Source organism: Schistocerca nitens, chromosome 5 (genome assembly GCF_023898315.1).
Source record: "Schistocerca nitens isolate TAMUIC-IGC-003100 chromosome 5, iqSchNite1.1, whole genome shotgun sequence".
In the NCBI taxonomy this organism is placed as follows: domain Eukaryota; kingdom Metazoa; phylum Arthropoda; class Insecta; order Orthoptera; family Acrididae; genus Schistocerca; species Schistocerca nitens.
The window spans coordinates 298,665,381-298,687,374 of NC_064618.1; the positions used below are offsets into that span (position 1 = coordinate 298,665,381).

At 43.4% G+C, this 21,994-nt stretch overlaps 1 protein-coding gene across 1 annotated transcript in view; it reads right to left on the bottom strand.

Moving 5' to 3' along the window:
* The window catches only part of LOC126260415 (fatty-acid amide hydrolase 2-like), a 405,764-nt gene that overhangs the window by 261,588 nt on the left and 122,182 nt on the right, over window positions 1-21,994 (bottom strand). The window lies entirely within an intron of this gene.

Here is a 21,994-nt window from a genome sequence, read left to right on the forward strand (position 1 = left end):
TGCAAAGTGTGGATGTGGGAGTGCCATATCGGATCTACATATTGTGCTCCAAAAGTCAGGCGAATTAAAATCAGAAATGAGTAGTATGAAATCAGAGCTGACTATTTTGATCTCTAAGATGGAATCCAGTAAGAAAGAATAAAAAGCTCAAATGAGTAGTCTGAGTCAAGATGCGAAGGAAAAACTAAATTCAACTACAAACTGCCTTGTTGCGTGTTGAACCATAAGTATTAGGACAAAAACGACTAGATTAAAAGCATACCTCACGACCAGCCTCAACACGACTGCTTGCTCTGAGAAGCGCGTAACTGAGCCGCATTTTATACTGACCTGCTGATCTCCTTGTTGCACAATCACCTAGTGGCACTAATGAGGTCATGATTTTAATACATACAGATCACCTCCTAACTGCGTGGTCTGGATGTAGACTGCCACATGAAGGACTGGAATGCGATTTCTGGTTTCTCCAGGGATTTTTCCTTGGCGGAGAAACTGGAACAAGGCCACTTAGTTTCGCGGGGCCGTCTGCTAATGTACCAGAGGAATAAATAATGTCTCGGGTTTCAAAAGGTGGCACAAGCAAAAGGGAGGGCAGTGTTTTGTCCTCGTAGACCACGACAGCGGCGTTCATTTACTTTCCGAACTTATACAGAGTAGAGGGTTCTAAATTGAGTATTTTCAGATAAGGAACTAATGGTTGAAAATGAATATCCAAATTTTATCCGCTACGGTCGCAGGTTCGAATCCTGCCTCAGGCATGGATATGTGTGATGTCCTTAGGTTAGTTAGATTTAAGTAGTTCTAAGGTCTAGGGGACTGATGACCTCAGAAGTTAAGTCCCATAGTGCTCAGAGCCATTTGAACCAAATTTCATCGATGAGAACCTGTTACCAAGAATTTACACTCAAAGCAACTCTTCAAAGTGATACTGCCAGTCTCAAGGCATCGTTACACAATAGTCCATTGACAGAACTTAATCCTGGATTCAAAAACAGAATTAATTCCTTTCTCAAGTATTCATTGTCTTCAGCTAGTAATTTTGCAATATCTAAGGGGGCGCCATTTTACAATGTGCGTCCGAAAAGATAGGTGAACGGTTTCATAAAATAAAGGAAACAAAAGTTACAAGCGAAATACAGGGTGTACAACTTTGCTTCCGCCGTTTGCCGATAGGTGGCGACAACAGTAAGTAGCTTTCGACAGAAACTGATTGCAGACGTCAGGCAGTTAGCTTGGACCTCGGTCAGCATAATCTCATTCAAACATTAGTCGATTTGTGTCTGCATCATAAAGTTGTTCTTGATTGAAAATGTCAGTTTACGAGCCTAATTCTCGTCATTTGCAGGAGGTGTTACTGTCTTGTTTCAGTATGAGGAAAGCAGCGGCTGAGTCTCATCGAATGCTCTCAAGTACGTATGGTAAAGACGCTATTAGTGAAAGAACGTGTCGTGAACGGTTTCAACGCTTCAAGAACGGTGATTTTAACGTCGTAGAGATGCCTAGTGGTGGAAGAGAGAATGTTTTCGAAGATGCAGAATTGGAGACATTGCTGAGTGAAGACTCGCGTCAAACTCAAGAAGAATTGGCACGATTAGTGGGAGTGACACAGCAAGCCATTTCAAAACGTCTCAAGGCTATGGGCATGATTCAGAAAGAAGGAACTTGGGTCCCGTGTGAACTGAAACCAAGGGACGTTGAACGGCGTTTGTGTGTTTGTGAACAGTTGCTACAGAGGCAAAAACGGAAGGGATTTCTGCATCGCATTGTGACCGGGGACGAAAAACGGGCTCTTTCCCATAGCCCTAAACGCAAAAAATCGTGGAGATATGTCGGCCATGCTTCCACGTCGACGGCCAGATCGAATATTCACGGCTCCAAGGTCATGCTCTGCATTTGGTGGGACAAGCTCGGCGTCGTGTTCTATGAGGTGTTAAAACCGAGTAAAACAATCACAGGTGCTCGTTATCGAACGCAGTTAATGCGTTTGAGCAGAACATTGAAAGACAAACGGGTGCATGATAAAGTGATTTAGCAGCACGACAATGACCGACCCCACGTTGCAAAAGAGATCAAAATGTACTTGGAAACTTTAAATTGGGATGTCCTGCTCCACCCGCCGTATTCTCCAGACATTGCTCCCTCTGACTACCACCTGTTTAGATCAATGGCGCATGGACTGGCTGACCAACACTTCCGATCTCATGAAGAAGTCACAAATTGAATCGATTCGTGGATCGCTTCGAAAGATGAACAATTTTTTCCACGCGGGATTCGTACTCTGCCCGAAAAATGGGATAAAGTAGTGGCCAGCGATGGAAAATACTTTGAATGATGCATGTGTAACCAATTTGTTTCATTAAAGCTTCAAATGTTGGGGAAAAACGGCGGAAGCAAAGTTGTACACCTCACTGGCCTTCAATGTAATCAGCATTAGCTGCAACACACTTCCGATGTGGATTGTAAAGCCGTTGGAAACTATCACGCAAACGCTTCTTGTGGCATCTCACGAAGCAACGTGGTCACTCGTTGCCATATCAGCATCATTACAGGCGATGAGACCTGGAGATACCAATAAGGTCTGGAGGCAAAGCGTCAGTCAACGGCATGCTGTTCATGATCTTCCCCACCTCCCAGGGTAAAAATTCATGATAGACCGAGCTCTTGCTGTCGAAAAAGGCGATCAACATCTTAATATTGGATTTTGTCAGTCTACTTTTTTGGGAGGGGGTAGACGATGAACAGTGACTGTCGCTTAGTCTGCGGATCGTGCTGGTAACACAAGGTCTCATCTCCTGTAATATGGCGGATATCCAACAATGCATGACCACGGTGCTTCGAGCGATTCCACAAAAAGCTTTACAACAGATGACAGCTCCGAAGCTCGGAAATGGTATTTCGCGTGCAACTCATATTTCCTTTATTTTCTGAGATCATTCGCCGAACTTTAAAGGTGCGCTTTGAACCATCACATCTCAAACTGCGAATGGACAAAAAGACACTATCATAGGAGATAACAACAACGAAAGGAATTTTGTCATTAGACGACTTTTGCAGGCTCTGTGGTTGTATGGTAAAATAAGTTTTATAGCAGCTTCAAACCACTGAATTATTCATACACAACGAAGCCCCAAAGAAACTGGTATAAGCTTGCGTATTCAAATACAGGGATATGTAAACAGGCAGAATACGACGCTGTTGTCGGCAACGCCTATACAAGAGGACAATGTCTGGCGCAGTTGTTAGATCGGTTACTGCTGCTACAGTGGCAGGTTATCAAGATTTAAGTGAGTTTGAATGTGCGTTATACTCGCCGCACAAGCGGTGGAACAAAGCATCTCTGAGGTAGCGATGAAGAGAGGACTTTCCCTTACGACCATTTCACGAGTATACCATGAATATCAGGAATCCGATAAAACATCAAATCTCCGACATCGCTGCGGCCGAAAAAAGATCCTTCAAGAACGGGACCGATGGCGACTGAAGAGAATCGTTCATCGTGATAGAAGTGCAACCCTTCCGCAAATTGCTGCAGATTTCAAAGCTGGGCCATCAAGAAGTGTCATTCAACGAAATATCATCCATATGGGCTTTCGGAGCCGAAGGCTCACTCGTGTACCCTTGATGAATGAACGACGCAAAGCTTAACGCCTCTCCTGAACCCGTCAACACCGACATTGGACTGTTGATGATGAGAAACATGTTGCCTGGTCGGATGAGTCTCGTTTCAAATTCTATCGAGCGGATGGACGTGTACGGGTATGGAGACAACCTCATGAATCCATGGATCCTGCATGTCAGCAACGGATTTTTCAAGCTGGTGGAGGTTCTGTAATGGAGTGGGGCGTGTGCAGTTGGAGTGATATGGGAGCCCTGATGCGTTTAGATACGACTCTGGCAGAAGATGCGTACGTAAGCATCATGTCTGATTACCTGTATCCATTCATGGCCATTGTGCGTTCCGACGGACTTGGGCAATTCCAACAGAACAATGGGACACCCCACACGTCCAGAATTGCTAAAGAGTGGCTTCATGAACACTCTTCTGAGTTTAACCACTTTCGCTGGCCACCAAACTCCCCAGACATGAACTTTATTGAGCATATGTGGGATGCCTTGCAACGTGCTGCTCTGAAGAGATCTCCACCCCCGTGTGATCTTACGGATTTATGGATAGCCCTGCAGAATACATGGTGTGAATTCCCTCCAGCACTACTTCAGACATTAGTCGAGTCCATGCCACATCGTGTTGCGGCACTTCTGCGTGTTAGTGGGGGCCCTAACGATATTAGGCAAGTGTACCAGTTTCTTTTGCTCTTCAGTGTATTTTATAGCATTTTTTTTTGTTTCCTGCCACCACCGCTTTCGAAAATATTGTTCATCTGTCTTTTAACCAACTGTTGAGCGTTGGTTTGAAATCACGCTCTTGTGTGTCCAAGGGGTCGTACGGGGATATTAAGCAGTTCTGATTGCATCCATTACAGAACAGTACGAGAAGTGTTCCATGAAACTAACGACGCGGCTTTCACTTACAGCAGTGCCCTTCGTTTATTGTTATTTTTTACAAATGAAATCATTGGGAGTTCTTTCTGAAAAGAGGCGCACATTTATTACATTTAACATCAAAATTATTCTTCATAAGGAGTTATGTTTCAGATTAATCGTTAAATTACAGTTGGCTGAATGATTGTCAGTGGACTAAGCCTCCATTCCTGTGATCTAAGATTTTCAACGCGATGCTGGACAGCCATGCCGCCCAAACATTTCAGTCTAACTTAGGTTCTAGTCGGTTAAATGTAAGCTATTTCCTCTAAAGAAAGTTCTGTGTCTTTGTTTCGCAATATAAACTACACTACTTTTTTTTTTTACATAATACTGTACAGTTCATTCGTAACCAGACAGTGCAAGAGATCATATCCTTTAGCATTTTCTTCTCTAGCGACTGAGTGGATTTTCGCTGTACCGTTTGATTTTGAAAATATTGTTATTATATTTAGTTAGCCTCAGCTATCGATCACGTCTTTGTTCAACCTGTCATTTTCTTTAGGCACAGATACAGAAGTGGTTGCTTCGATACACTCTAACTAGGTCACTGTTATTGTTATTTTTTTGTTACTGGTGAGAAGGTATGTAACTGGATTCCTGCAATCGTGTGAGGACAAATGAATAAGTACATGAGTAAGTAAGCAGTCACATTGAAACTATGGCCGATTAAGTGACGTCAACTCGAAAGAGCTGCACCAGCCGGTGACCTGCATTACATGTGTTACCTCAGCTAGCAAATAACTGTATTTGTTTGACCTCTCTTTATATTCAAACGATATGAATTCCCTAAGTAAACAAATAAAATAGTGTCCGATGTTGAAATGATAAAAATATAACAATATTTTCTGTGATTGCTCACCTCATTGCGCGTAAATTCAGAGAGCAATTCGGTTAGAGGAATTAAAATGGAAGCAGAATATATTACTCTTATTAACTCGACAGTGAATCTCTCTCTTTTACCACAATAAACAATGAAAAAGTTGACGATTTGAGAATTGGTGTAATCCACACGGTGGGTGATACCCGTCAAGGAGTCTTACGGTCGTGAGATCAGGAGCTAACCTTTGTGCTTGTTCTGCTTTACTACTGTCACCATGAGTCAATAACGTTATGTAGGAAAGCCGAGGAAAAGTCTCCTTTTTTCATTCATTTGGTTGTGAGGTGATTTCATCCACGAAGTTCATAGTCGACTATTGATTATTATACGAAAATCGATCGTGAGCACTAGCAACAGCCTCTTTGACCCTAACCTAAATTGACGTCACGAAAAATCTATTTTTTTATATATGACCTGTGTATAACAACAATACAACATTGTTTAATACTGGATTGTTCCATATATACCAAACATTCCTTCTAAAATTGTATTCAAGGAATCATGTAAGAAGCCATATTTCGAATCCTGAAACCAGTTAAATTCAGCTACCATAAATTGAGAACCTATGACTATAACAACCAAAGATCATAACAGGGAATGTGTTTCATGGGGTGACCTGTTCATCTCGGTTATTCCAAAATTGTGTGAAATACCAACGAGAAAATTTATGATGCATTATTGAAATTCAATTAAAGGACTGTTTTCAAACTAACATCCATTCAAGTAATACTAGAGAACAAAAGATCATGTGTTATACATACAACTGCAAGCTAAACGTGTTAGATAAACACAAATAAAATATTAATTATAATTTTAAATTCTTCATAACTTCGAAAATACTTCAAGTGCGCGAAATCCAGTACCAGTTTTGGAATCAGCACAAAAATTTATTTAACGTGAAATCTTTCACACGTCATTTCACTGTCGTTTTAAATTTCTAAAAGTTAGATTAATTATTTTGCTGGGATGCCAGAACGATTAGTGGTAGGAGTTTGAGACTCAATGTTGAGGTACTTCGTTGTGACCGACAACACCTTTATTTTTGTGACTGTGTTCTCAAGTTAGGATGACATCACTTTGAAAACACGACCTGTGCCTGTTGATTTTGTGTATGTGTTTGCGAATTGTGGTTACATAGTAAACGTAATTCTACGTAGACATGTCTTTGCCTACTATTTGGCACATGAAACATGGCACAGGTGAACCCTGGAATCAGACTCCTGGAATGAACTGCAGCCGGCATAATCCAACATTATTTGTTGTTGAAACCGACAGAAATGGATCTGTCGTGTTATGATATAATTTAACAGCTTATTTACGTCGAACTTAGAACCGTCAGAGGGTAGAGTGGGCTTTTTGATTCTGATCCATCGAAAAGCCCCGGTTCTTTTCAGCCAAAAACAAGGCGAGATAATAGTGGAGCAGAAGAGTTCCCAAATTGGGAATAAAATAGGAGGGGATTATCAGTCGCAGTATCTGCCTTACAACGGAAGGAAACCCGCCAGGAACCTTGCTTGAAACTGGGTGATTATAACTACTTCTGGGTCAATGTTGTCCATTGTTCCAGTAACAAATAAAAAAAATTGTGTGATGTGTGATGTGTGATGTGTGTGTGTGTGTGTGTGTGTGTCTTTCTTGTGTGTTGTGTCTGGGATGTTATGTGAGCTTCTAACGGCTCCCAGGGGCAACGAAAATTTGATTTTCAATATTTTGCATAAATGCGCATTAGGCCTAAGTGGTATACTCTTACAAAGATAGGTTCAACCCATAAGACAAGTTATAAACTGTGTATATGTCTTGGCACAGCGTAATTCACTGCACGCAAATACTCAGACTATATTCGTGCAGTATTTCATAATGATAGCAATTACGGTCTTCCAACAAACTTTACACACTATTGTAAACCTTTATGAAACGTTTTCTCGCTGAAACGACACACAAAATGAAGAAAGGAAGAAAATCTTATGACTCACTAAATTTTCTCTGATCATGCAGTAAAACTGCAGCATCAGCCATTACGTCTTAATGTATTTCTTCTTTATTAGGTAGAAGTTTTGTTGACAAAACATTTTTCGGACAGTGTCTACATGTAGCACTGGGAGTACTTGCAAAATTATATCACTGTATGCCACGTGGGTCAGGAGGTCTGACGTCATAAACATTGAGATGCGTTAAAAACTAGCTTTTGCTTAAAATGGAACGCAAATTACCCAGAATACATTCATCCAGTGTTTTCTAACGAAGGCTCTTATCGACTTCCAAAGTACCTTAAACATAGTATCAAAACTTTTTCTCGCTTATTATATTGAACGTCAAATATTACATTTAGCTGTAAAGTAACAAGAAGTTTGAAGCTGTTTTGTAGATGGAAGGTCGATTCTTTAAAGAATCGGGGGTCTACTGGTTATGTAGTAGCTACAGTTTCTGGTGTACACGTAACACTACAGCTGAGTCAAGGAATGTCCTGTAGGCATTAACGCCATGCGGGACTGCTACACTCCGCTTTGGGCGTGGAAGTTTTTAGCGTTCGCGGTTAAACATCTCATTAGTACTGTGTGGTTTTCCGTAATAAGCTCTTTCTCGCAAACGGTATCTCTGCCGTATCATAACAGTACAGCTTGACAAGTAATGTCTTCCGTTGGGCTACTTCAAAATATTTTCATTTCTCAGGTCGGTCTCTGGATTTCGCTGTGTTTGCTAGTACGTAATAGCAGAAAGATTTCTCGTATTTGACTTACTAGAAAGCTCTGTATTTACATCTACCTCTACATACATACTCCAAAATACAGTATGTGGCGGAGAGTACCTTATGCCACTACTTGTTATTCCTTTTCCCGTTCCACTTCGAAATGGAGTGAGGCAAAATGTCCGTACTTATCTTGTTTCCGCGGTCGTTACGTGAAACGTACCTTGGCGACCTTAGAAACGTTCTGCAGTCAGCCACAAATGCCAGTTCCCTAAATATTCTCAATAGCGTTTCGCGAAAAGAATGCCGTCTTCCCTACAACTACTCCCTCGAGCAGTAGTCGAGAATGTATCGCACTAGTTTCCTATATGCCGCCCCCTTTACAGATGGATCACATTCCTAAAATTCTCCCAGTGAACCGAAATAGATCATGCGCCGTCCCCACTACGATCCTTACACGTTCGTTCCATTTCAGTTCACTTTGCACCGTTATGCCTAGCTATTTAACCGACGTGGCTGTGTCAAGCGGCACACTACTAATGCTGCATTCGAACATTACGCGGTTGTTTTTTCCTGCTCATCTGCATTAACTTACATTTTTCTACATTTAGCTACCTACCATTCATCACACCAGCAAGAAATTTTGTCTAAGTCGTCTTGTATCCTCTTGTAGTCACCTTACGAAGACAACTTCCCGTACAATTCGGCGTCATCAGAAACAACCGCAGATTACGGACACCCTATCCATTAGATCGTTTGTTTTGAGGAAAAGAGCGGTCCTATCACACATATCCGGGACACTAGTGACAATACCCTAAGTCTCTGATGAACACTCCCCGTCGAGGACAAAGTACAGCTTCCTACTACTTAAGAAGTCTTCGAGCCACTCACATACGTGGGAATCTATTCTATATGCTCGGACCGTCGTTAACAGTCCCCAGTGGGGCACTGTGACAGACGCCTTCCGGCAATCTAAGAATACAGAATCTGGCTATTACCCTTCATCGATGATTCGCAGAATATCGTGCGAGAAAAGAGCAAACTCAGTTATGCATGAGCGATGCTTTCCAATCCGTGTTGATTTGTGGACAGAAGCTGTTCTGCGCCGAGGAAATTTATTATATTCGAACTGAGAATACACTCCATAATTCTGCAGCAAACTGATGTTAACAATAGTGCTCTATAATTTTGCTGGTCCGTTCTTTTAACTTTCTTATATAAGAGGGCTGGAACTTGAATAGTGGCAACTATTTATTTATAGCTCGTACAAAATAGATACGTGTTTCAAAGTTTTACTGACCTTCAAAGTAGTCATCGGCATTGTGTATAACCCGTTGCCAGCGATGAGGAAGTCGTAGGATACTCTTATCAGTGCCAGTTGTGTTGGCAGTTCGAACGGCGCGGTCTATTGCCCGACGAATTTGTAGCAGTTCTGAAGCGAATGCCGTGAAGTGTTTCCTTCAGTTTAGAAATCGAGTTGAACTCACGAGGACTTGAGTGCAGTAGGTGGTATAGCTCTTAGCAGCCCCACCAGTCAAACAAATCAGCAACAGCTTGCACTGTACGTGCTTGAGCATTGTCCTGCAAAATGATGGTCAGGTCCTGCAGAAAGTATCATCACTTCTGTCTCCATGCTGTTCATTTTTGGAACACAACCTACGACCAGCTTAGAGACAGAAGTAATGACACTTTCTGCAGGACCTGACCATCATTTTGGAGGACAATACTCAAGCACGTACAGTGCAAGCTGTTACTGATTTGTTTGACTGATGGGGCTGCTAAGTGCTGTACCATCTACTGCACTCCCCTGACGTAAGTCATCGTGAGTTCAACTCGATTTCTAAACTGAAGGAAACACTTCACGGCATTCGCTTCAGAACTGCTACAAATTCGTCGGGCAATAGACCGAGGCCGTTCGAACTGCCAACACAAATGGCATTGCTAAGAGTATCCTACGACTTCCACATCACTGGCAATGGGTTATACACAATGCTGGTGACTCCTCTGAAGGTCAGTAAAACAATGAAACATGTATCTATTTTGTACAAGCTGTAAATAAATAGTTGCCACTATTAAAGTTCCAACCATCGTCCAAGAGTCACCTGCTCTTTTTTACAGTCGCTTTGGGTTTTGCGCTGGATAAGAGATTCGTGATAAAAGCAAGCTAAGTAAGGGGCCAATGTCGAAGTGAACTTCTGTAAAACCGATTTGGGAAGCCATCAGGGCCTGGTGAATTGTATGTTTTCAACTCTTTCAGTTGCTTCTCATCACAAGGGATGCCTATGCCTGTGTTCTCCATAGGGCAGTCTGTGCGACAGTGACACGATGGTACGTCTGGATGCTCCCAGAGTCGTGCTTCGGTAGCTCAGTTGGTAGAGCACTTGCCCGCGAAAGGCAAAGGTCCCGAGTTCGAGTCTCGGTCGGGCACACAGTTTTAATCTGCCAGGAAGTTTCATATCAGCGCACACTCCGCTGCAGAGTGAAAATCTCATTCTGGAAACATCTCCCAGGCTGTGGCTAAGCCATGTCTCCGCAATATCCTTTCTTTCAGGAGTGCTAGTTCTGCAAGGTTCGCAGGAGAGCTTCTGTAAAGTTTGGAAGGTAGGAGACGGGGTACTGGCAGAAGTAAAGCTGTGAGTACCGCGCGTGAGTCGTGCTTCGGTAGCTCAGTTGGTAGAGCACTTGCCCGCGAAAGGCAAAGGTCCCGAGTTCGAGTCTCGGTCGGGCACACAGTTTTAATCTGCCAGGAAGTTTCATATCAGCGCACACTCCGCTGCAGAGTGAAAATCTCATTCTGGAAGCATCTCCCAGGCTGTGGCTAAGCCATGTCTCCGCAATATCCTTTCTTTCAGGAGTGCTAGTTCTGCAAGGTTCGCAGGAGAGCTTCTGTAAAGTTTGGAAGGTAGGAGACGGGGTACTGGCAGAAGTAAAGCTGTGAGTACCGGGCGTGAGTCGTGCTTCGGTAGCTCAGTTGGTAGAGCACTTGCCCGCGAAAGGCAAAGGTCCCGAGTTCGAGTCTCGGTCGGGCACACAGTTTTAATCTGCCAGGAAGTTTCATATCAGCGCACACTCCGCTGCAGAGTGAAAATCTCATTCTGGAAACATCTCCCAGGCTGTGGCTAAGCCATGTCTCCGCAATATCCTTTCTTTCAGGAGTGCTAGTTCTGCAAGGTTCGCAGGAGAGCTTCTGTAAAGTTTGGAAGGTAGGAGACGGGGTACTGGCAGAAGTAAAGCTGTGAGTACCGGGCGTGAGTCGTGCTTCGGTAGCTCAGTTGGTAGAGCACTTGCCCGCGAAAGGCAAAGGTCCCGAGTTCGAGTCTCGGTCGGGCACACAGTTTTAATCTGCCAGGAAGTTTCATATCAGCGCACACTCCGCTGCAGAGTGAAAATCTCATTCTGGAAACATCTCCCAGGCTGTGGCTAAGCCATGTCTCCGCAATATCCTTTCTTTCAGGAGTGCTAGTTCTGCAAGGTTCGCAGGAGAGCTTCTGTAAAGTTTGGAAGGTAGGAGACGGGGTACTGGCAGAAGTAAAGCTGTGAGTACCGGGCGTGAGTCGTGCTTCGGTAGCTCAGTTGGTAGAGCACTTGCCCGCGAAAGGCAAAGGTCCCGAGTTCGAGTCTCGGTCGGGCACACAGTTTTAATCTGCCAGGAAGTTTCATATCAGCGCACACTCCGCTGCAGAGTGAAAATCTCATTCTGGAGACATAAATTATTGTTTAAACGCGAAATGTGAAACTTCAGCTTTTCCTTTGGTGTCTCCTATTGGCACTCCAGACTGGTCGACGAGTGACTGAACGGAATCCTTAGATCTGCTGAATGCTTTTACGTAGGACGACAAATTTCTCAGGTGCTCGGCAAGATTTTCGGCTAACGTATGACGGTGAAAGTTGTTTTATGCTTCTGGCATCGATCTTTATCAGACGCACGAATTTCTACTAACTTCTGTCAGTCGACATTTCTGCGTTCTTTTGTTACCGAGTGTGCAACAATCTCGTCTTCTTAAGCGTTTTCCGAATTTCGTTAGTAAACTACGGTGGACCTTTTCCGTCCTTAAACTACTTAACTCGGTATATACTTCTCCATAGCGCGATTAACATTCAGTTTAAAATCTGCCATAATTCACTACGTCCCTCATATTGGAATTAAATGATGTCTTTTCATTGTCTGAGTACGAATAAGACGATAACAACTGCTTATCGTTCAGTTACCGAATGAAATGCCTTGCCTAGCAAAATATAGTGTCTACTAACGTTACCAGGCGCAGTGCAATTTCATCTCTGTCGTCACGTAAAAATTTTCTAAATAAATTGAAACTGTCGTTGTCGACCGATTTAAACCACATATTTATCACGCAATCTCTTTTTCAGGGCACTTCTTTAAACATGTACACGTTTGTTTCACTGTTATATTGTTTTAAAGACCTATTCCACGGTTGTTAATAATGATACATGGATCCATTATGTAAAAAAATTAGAATTTCATCCCTCAGAGGTTATGAATAATTGCTAACTTAACAGTGAAATTCTCGCCCCCCTCCTGAACCATTACTTGGAAACCATATGTTACGGTGAACAGATTAGAGAAACTTTGATATGCCTTTGAACGATGATTGAAATCATGTGTAGCAGTTGAGAGACTGTACTCATACGTGAGTGACGTAAGAAGGCCACTGAACGAAATTTCATTCTTTAGTACTCTTTAAAATTCCAAGATGTAAGTCAACTTTAAATTCGGCACCTTATTTGCTTACATGATTTGAACCATCATTCAAAGGCACATAAAGTGTTTCTGACATGCCACGACGTTACGACTGCAAGGTCGACAACATACAATACATCCCAGAGTCGTGAGCAAAACAACGTAGATGTGGCAGGACTGACACAATACTTGGACCAAACTGACCAGTATACAGGGTGAGTCACCTAACGTTACCGCTGGATATATTTCGTAAACCACATCAAATACTGACGAATCGATTCCACAGACCGAACGTGAGGAGAGGGGCTAGTGTAATTGGTTAATACAAACCATAAAAAAATGGACGGAAGTATGATTTTAACACAAACCTACGTTTTTTTAAAATGGAACCACGTTAGTTTTGTTAGCACATCTGAACATATAAACAAATACGTAACCAGTGCCGTTTGTTGCATTGTAAAATGTTAATTACATCCGGAGATATTGTAACCTAAAGTTGACGCTTGAGTACCACTCCTCCGCTGTTCGATCGTGTGTATCGGAGAGCACCGAATTACGTAGGGATCCAAAGGGATCGGTGGTGGACCTTAGGTACAGAAGAGACTGGAACAGCACATTACGTCCATATGCTAACACCTTTTTATTGGTCTTTTTCACTGACGCACATGTACATTACCATGAGGGGTGAGGTACACGTACACACGTGGTTTCCGTTTTCAATTACGGAGTGGAATAGAGTGTGTCCCGACATGTCAGGCCAATAGATGTTCAATGTGATGGCCATCATTTGCTGCACACAATTGCAATCTCTGGCGTAATGAATGTCGTACACGCCGCACTACATCTGGTGTAATGTCGCCGTAGGCTGCCACAATACGTTGTTCCATATCCTCTGGGGTTGTAGGCACATCATGGTACACATTCTCCTTTAACGTACCCCATAGAAAGAAGTCCAGAGGTGTAAGATCACGAGGACGGGCTGGCCAAGTTACGCGTCCTCCACGTCCTATGAAACGCCCGTCGAACATCCTGTCAAGGGTCAGCCTAGTATTGATTGCGGAATGTGCAGGTGCACCATCATGCTGTTAACACATACGTCGACGCGTTTCCAGTGGGACATTTTCGAGCAACGTTGGCAGATCATTCTGTAGGAACGCGATGTATGTTGCAGTGCTCTCCGATACACACGATAGAACAGCGGAGGAGTGGTACTCAAGCGTCAACTTTAGGTTACAATATCTCCGGATGTAATTAACATTTTACAATGCAACAAACGGCAGTGATTACGTATTTGTTTATATGTTCATATGAGCTAGCAAAACTAACGTGGTTCCATTTAAAAAAACGTAGGTTTGTGTTAAAAAACATACTTCCGTGCATTTTTGTATGGTTTGTATTAAACAATTACACTAGCCCCTCTCCTCACGTGCGGACTGTGGAATCGGTTCGTCAGTATTTGATGTGGTTTACGAAATATATCCAGCGGCAACGTTAGGTGACTCACCCTGTATACAGTAAATGTAAATTTCGTGTGACTAGGGCCTCCGCCAGGGTGCAACTCTTTCGATTTGACCCCACTTCGGCGACTTGCGCGTCGATGGGGATGAAATGATGATGATAAGGACAGCACAACACCCAGTCCCTGTGCGGAGAAAATCTCCCACCCAGCCGGGAAACGAACCCGGGTCCTTAGGATTGACATTCTGTCGCGCTGACCACCCAGCCACTGGTGGCGGACAGTATACACAGTGGCCGATGCACAATGACCAGTTTTTGTCCAAAGCGCTGGGGAAGTTCATTCGTTTATTCCGAAGGGGAGGCCGACGGTGTTTTCCACCTTTCGGTCGATTAGCGACGACAGAATCGAGGCGCGCACCCTGCAATCTTTTGTAAACAATTTTACGGAAACTCTTCGGTAAAAAAAATTTCATTTTTGCTTCACTTATAGCTTTATATGTCAGGTTCGTGATGAAGTGACCATCATTTTGTTAATGGTCGTAGTTATCTGCGTGAAATTCGGAAAAGTGTGCAATGAAAAATAGAGGTCGCTATGATTTTGTGTCTGTGCATATCGAATTTTTCTTTAGACTTGGATAGAGGTATCTGCCTGTCACCAACCTCGAGAAAATTGATCTCATGCAGCACACTCATTTGTGATCGCGCCGCGCCAGCGATAAAGCCAGAGTGAAATATCTACAACATTCCTCATATTTCATAAACGGTTTCAGTTATCGAAATGAGATTGTGGCAAATGGTTCAAATGGCTCAAAGCACTATGGGACTTAACATCTCACGTCGTCAGTCCCCTAGACTTAGAACTACTGAAACCTAACTAACCTAAGGACATCACACACATCCATGCCTGAGGCAGGATTCGAACCTGCGACCGTAGCAGCAGCGCCGTTCCGGAAGTGCCTAGAACCGCTCGGCCACAGCGGCAGGCGAGATTATGGCAAATGACAGCACGCAAAGAGGAGACTATTTTACCATATCGTTGTTATGTAAAACTGCATTATCTACCGTGTTATTCCAATAACTACAACTTTTTCGGTGAAAGAACGTAATTTTTAAGGGCCATCGATAGCCGGTGAAACGAGAAATGCTATGGGTTTTCGTACAACATATGTGAAGACATTAAACCTTTTTTTTTTAGCGAGGATGTGCATTTTCATAAGCTATTGACTTTTTTCCTCAGTTCCTCACCTAATAAACCACTGTTTCAGAATTCTCTCTCAGTTGTGTCTCCACAACATGTTAGTGAGGTGAGACAGTGTAGCTCCGCTGTGTTTAGAGAAACGATGCAAATTTTGACATGACAACCAGAGAAATGAGTAGGGCGTAGGCTTTACTCAAATTTCGCCACTCATGAAGCTTCTCTGAAACGCGAAAATAAATCGCTGCATTTTCGGTGGAATTCTTTTTAGATACTAACGAAAGCAGAGGTGACAGCTGATCTTTTTGAATGCTCACCACGCAAATGGGGGCATGGAGGGGCCCCACTTAATATTTACAAAAAATGTGAGCGTAGGCTTCCGTTTAGAAAGGCACTTCCCGTATAGCGCTCTGAGCGACCCCCCCACCACTGCCGCACTCCCCACGCTTCCCCAGCCGACTACGCATGTGGCGACATTTTGCGCACACTACAACAACTGACCCCTCACAGGCGAGACAGCTGAGATGAAGTGACAATTTATACCCAAACAGAACCCCCGGATATTGACGTCCCCCAGCTGCCACAATTCCGGAACACTGAGGCGATAATGGTTTGCATTAACAAACTGCGAAGACCTAAATTAATGCTAATCTGCATTTACGTTAGACCCCTGTCCGATATCCCAATTGACTTCTACGCCATGTGACAAACCTTCAACATTATATCCTAATGGGAGACTTCAATCCCAAACGTATCCTGCTTGGTGACACTACGACTAATAACAATGGGAGTCAATTACAAAACTTCCTGATCACAGAGAACATATGTAGACTTCCGTTAACTGGACACATCAGTCCCCTAGAACTTAAAACTACTTAAGCCTAACTAACCTAAGGACATCACACACATCCATGCCCGAGGTAGGATTCGACCCTGCGACCGTAGCGGTCGCGCGGTTCCAGACTGAAGCGCCTAGAACCGCTCGGCCACACGGGCCGGCACTGATAATTATAGGTGGCTCACCAAATCTGTCAGGCTCACAGACCTCACATAATGACAGATGCTGTAGTGTACACATTAACAAAACCACTTCTGACGCATGTACTCCACGGTTTATAGACTTGAATATATCGTCATACAGAGTAAAATTTCTAGGGCACATTGTCATGGTGGCAGGATATCTTCAGTCCCATCAACAATAAAAAAGCAGGAGGCGTTGTACTCTATCATGCTCAAGAAACTAAAACAATGGGGCCTCTTCTGTACACATGCGGAGGATTCTGCTACGTAATGGCAGTTGTGGAGCTGACATTCAAATTCGTCACTCTTATATCACTGCCGAAACCAACGGCTGTGGTTGTGTCAAGAGCTTTATGCAAGGACTTCCTGCATTAATAAGACATGTGGATAAGATTATTTTAGAAAAAGGGCCTCAATTTAGATCAGAAAGATGAAAGCCTACATCGAAGAGGCACAGGATAGAACCGATTTGCATCTTTTCACATCACCTGGCTTTGAACCCACCAGAAAGCGTAATAAAAGAGCTAGACCATTTCTGTAGAATGTACTTTGCAAAGCGGTACACTACGTGGGATATTTTCCTGAGGGATTTCCAGCAGGTAATGAATGAGGTTCCCACGGTGCCACGATGCCGACTTCTGTTACAGTATTAAGAAACAGTCATGCAAGAGATCGTATCAGAGAAGTCGTGGACTTCCCGCTAAGGACAAGAGAGCAACATAAAGAGATGTGCAAGCAGTCCACAAGATCTGTTTTGTGGCCAGGAAATGGAACGAACGGTAAGACAAGAAGGCTCGATTAAGCGAGTTCCGTGTTGGTCACGAAGTTCTAGGAAAGTCCTTACAGCTATCAACTAAAAAAAAAAAACTGTGGCACAGATTCTTTTCAGTTTGCAATGGACCTATGCATACTCGGAAGGTCGTGCATCCAAATGCAGTGGAACTGGAATCCACCAAAACCAAGAAATTGATTGGATTACATCACATATGTCATATTAGACCATATGTTAAGTTATATCATGCAGGCTCAGCTATGCTAGGATTATTATGTTTCAGTTTATTTGCTATTGTATAATAAAAATTGAGCTGGAAGATGGTCTTAATATGCGGTTGCCTTCTAGTTAATGATGAGCATCATCAGAATGTTGTCGCGCGGGGTAACCGTGCTGTCTACGGCACCTTGTCACGGTCCGCGCGGCTCCCCCCGTCGGAGGTTCGGGTCCTCCGTCGGGCATGGATGTGTGTGTTGCCCTTAGCGTAAGTTAGTTTAAGCTACATTAAGTAGTGTGTGAGCTTAGGGACCGATGACCTCAGCAGTTTGGTCCCATAAGATCTTACCACAAATTTCAAAAAAAAAAAAAAAATCGAAATGTTGTTATTGGTAACTAGAATTCAGTTCACAAGTAGACGCTCACAGGTAGACATTCACTTCATAAGAACGTGAACGTTATCTACAATCTCTGAACTTGTCTTTTTATCATATTGTTTTGATAGAAAGGATTAACAGATGTGGTGCAGACTCATCTGCATTTTTTTTCTGACGTGATCACATAGAAGTATGCTCTGTTTCTTTTGATTAGGTTGACTGTTATGTGGGAGAAGTTATCATGCTACTCCATGTTCAAAAATGGTTCAGATGGCTCTGAGCACTATGGGACTCAACATCTGAGGTCATCAGCCCCCTAGAACTTAGAACTACTTAAACCTATCTAACCTAAGGACATCACGCACATCCATGCCCGAGGCAGGATTCGAACCTGTGACCGTAGCGGTCGCGCGGTTCCAGACTGTAGCGCCTAGAACCGCTCGGCCACCCGGCCGGCGCTACTCCATGTTATGGACGTCTGGTTCAAATGGTTCAAATGGCTCTGAGCACTATGGCACTTAACTTCTGAAGTCATCAGTCCCCTAGAACTTAGAACTACTTAAACCTAACTAACCTAAGGACATCACGCACATCCACGCCCGAGGCAGGATTCGAACCTGTGACAGTATCGGTCGCGCGGTTCCAGACTGTAGCGCCTAGAACCGCTCGGCCACCCCGGCCGGCGCTATTCCATGTTATGGACGTCTGGTTCAAATGGTTCAAATGGCTCTGAGCACTATGGGACTTAACTTCTGAAGTCATCAGTCCCCTAGAACTTAGAACTACTTAAACCTAACTAATCTAAGGACATCACGCACATCCATGCCCGAGGCAGGAGTCGAACCTGCGACCGTAGCGGTCGCTCGGTTCCAGACTGTAGCGCCTAGAACCGCTCGGTCACCACGGCCGGCGGACGTCTGGTTTGTTTTACTTTTCCAAGACTTGGTCATCTTTTCGCTCACTGATAGTGTGGTTGGTGTTTTTTTCTGTCATTGTGTTCGGCTATGCTTGAGATGCGTCGCACCTGAGTTGTTTTCCCGAGGGACTTTGTGTTGTGACCATGCCAAGGACAAATGTCTCATGTGATATCCTATAAGCACCAACAATTGGCCCAAGTTTGAAGTCACGTAGCTCGATATAATACGTAAACAACTACACAGAATACTTTTCTGACCGCAACTGATACTTGCAACGTATTGAGAATATTGTACAGGTGCCGTTCGTGGTGAATACAACAGGGCCTAGCCACTAAAGTTGCATTCAACAGGACGGCGATTCAAACCTGTGTTCGGCCTCCACATTTAGGTTTCCTCTGACTTCTCTAAATCACCCCAGCCAAATGCCAGGAAGGTTCCTTTGAAAGGATAGGACTGGTTTCCTTCCCCATACTTAATACAATCCGAGTTTGTGCTCCGTCTCTAATGACCTCGATGTCGATGGGACATTAAACACAATCACCCCTTCGTTGTTTTCCTAGTAACTGCATTTATGTTCCTGCATGCAGTTCTCGCTGTTTCCATATATTTGCGAAACCCCTGTACGTTGCAACACTGATTTCGAGGTCTAGTTGCCGGAATTGTTTTATTTTTACCAACGTCGGGTCGTTTCTTTACAAGCTATGTTCGTGGCAACGGTGGGTGCACATTTAAAACATTATTTCCGTCATTGTGATGTTCTAAACTACTCACTCCATCAACAGGATTACTAACAGCCTCCTCGTTGTTCCCATCTGGGATAGTATCTTATTAATAACCGAATCTCTGTGTGTGCCCGTAATCAAATTTGAAAATAGACGCTGATATTGCGCACCATTTCCATACGAAATTTTCGTTTCGTGAATTCCCCATTAATATGTTCGATTTTGCTGCATATGAAACGCGATGTTCGATTTTGTTGCATATGAAACGCGCTGGGGGTTGACCCATGTACGTTAAAATGGTTCAAATGGCTCTGAGCACTATGGGACTTAACTTCTAAGGTCATCAGTCCCCTAGAACTTTTTTTTTTTTTTTTGGTCATCAGCCTACTGACTGGTTTGATGCGGCCCGCCACGAATTCCTTTCCTGTGCTAACCTCTTCATCTCAGAGTAGCACTTGCAAACTACGTCCTCAATTATTTGCTTTACGTATTCCAATCTCTGTCTTCCTCTACAGTTTTTGCCCTCTACAGCTCCCTCTAGTACCATGGAAGTCATTCCCTCATGTCTTAGCAGATGTCCTATCATCCTGTCCCTTCTCCTTATCAGTGTTTTCCACATATTCCTTTCCTCTCAGATTCTGCGTAGAACCTCCTCATTCCTTACCTTATCAGTCCACCTAATTTTCAACATTCGTCTATAGCACCACATCTCAAATGCTTCGATTCTCTTCTGTTCCGGTTTTCCCACAGTCCATGTTTCACTACCATACAATGCTGTACTCCAGACGTACATCCTCAGAAATTTCTTCCTCAAATTAAGGCCGGTATTTGACATTAGTAGACTTCTCTTGGCCAGAAATGCCTTTTTTGCCATGTCCTCCTTGCTCCGTCCGTCATTGGTTATTTTACTGCCTAGGTAGCAGAATTCCTTAACTTCTTTGACTTCATGACCATCAATCCTGATGTTAAGTTTCTCGCTGTTCTCATTTCTACTACTTCTCATTACCTTCGTCTTTCTCCGATTTACTCTCAAACCATACTGTGTACTCATTAGACTGTTCATTCCGTCCAGCAGATCATTTAATTCTTCTTCACTTTCACTCAGGATAGCAATGTCATCAGCGAATCATATCATTGATATCCTTTCACCTTGTATTTTAATTCCACTCCTGAACCTTTCTTTTATTTCCATCATTGCTTCCTCGATGTACAGATTGAAGAGTATGGGCGAAAGGCTACAGCCTTGTCTTACACCCTTCTTAATACGAGCACTTCGTTCTTGATCGTCCACTCTTGTTATTCCCTCTTGGTTGTTGTACATATTGTATATGACCCGTCTCTCCCTATACCTTACCTCTACTTTTTTCAGAATCTCGAACAGCTTGCACCATTTTATATTGTCGAACGGTTTTTCCAGGTCGACAAATCCTATGAAAGTGTCTTGATTTTTCTTTAGCCTTGCTTCCATTATTAGCCGTAACGTCAGAATTGCCTCTCTCGTCCCTTTACTTTTCCTAAAGCCAAACTGATCGTCACCTAGCGCATTCTCAATTTTCTTTTCCATTCTTCTGTATATTATTCTTGTAAGCAGCTTCGATGCATGAGCTGTTAAGCTGATTGTGCAATAATTCTCGCACTTGTCAGCTCTTGCCGTCTTCGGAATTGTGTGGATGATGCTTTTCCGAAAGTCAGATGGTATATCGCCAGACTCATATATTCTACATACCAACGTGGATAGTCGTTTTGTTGCCACTTCCCCCAATGATTTTAGAAATTCTGATGGAATGTTATCTATCCCTTCTGCCTTATTTGACCGTAAGTCCTCCAAAGCTGCCCGCATCTCGTGGTCGTGCGGTAGCGTTCTCGCTTCCCACGCCCGGGTTCCCGGGTTCGATTCCCGGCGGGGTCAGGGATTTTCTCTGCCTCGTGATGGCTGGGTGTTGTGTGCTGTCCTTAGGTTAGTTAGGTTTAAGTAGTTCTAAGTTCTAGGGGACTTATGACCACAGCAGTTGAGTCCCATAGCGCTCAGAGCCATTTGAACCTCCAAAGCTCTTTTAAATTCCGATTCTAATACTGGATCCCCTATCTCTTCTAAATCGACTCCTGTTTCTTCTTCTATCACACCAGACAAATCTTCACCCTCATAGAGGCTTTCAACGTATTCTTTCCACCTATCTGCTCTCTCCTCTGCATTTAACAGTGGAATTCCGGTTGCACTCTTAATGTTACCACCGTTGTTTTCAATGTCACCAAAGGTTGTTTTGACTTTCCTGTATGCTGAGTCTGTCCTTCCGACAATCATATCTTTTTCGATGTCTTCACACTTTTCCTGCAGCCATTTCGTCTTAGCTTCCCTGCACTTTCTATTTATTTCATTCCTCAGCGACTTGTATTTCTGTATTCCTGATTTTCCCGGAACATGTTTGTACTTCCTCCTTTCATCAATCAACTGAAGTATTTCTTCTGTTACCCATGGTTTCTTCGCAGCTACCTTCTTTGTACCTATGTTTTCC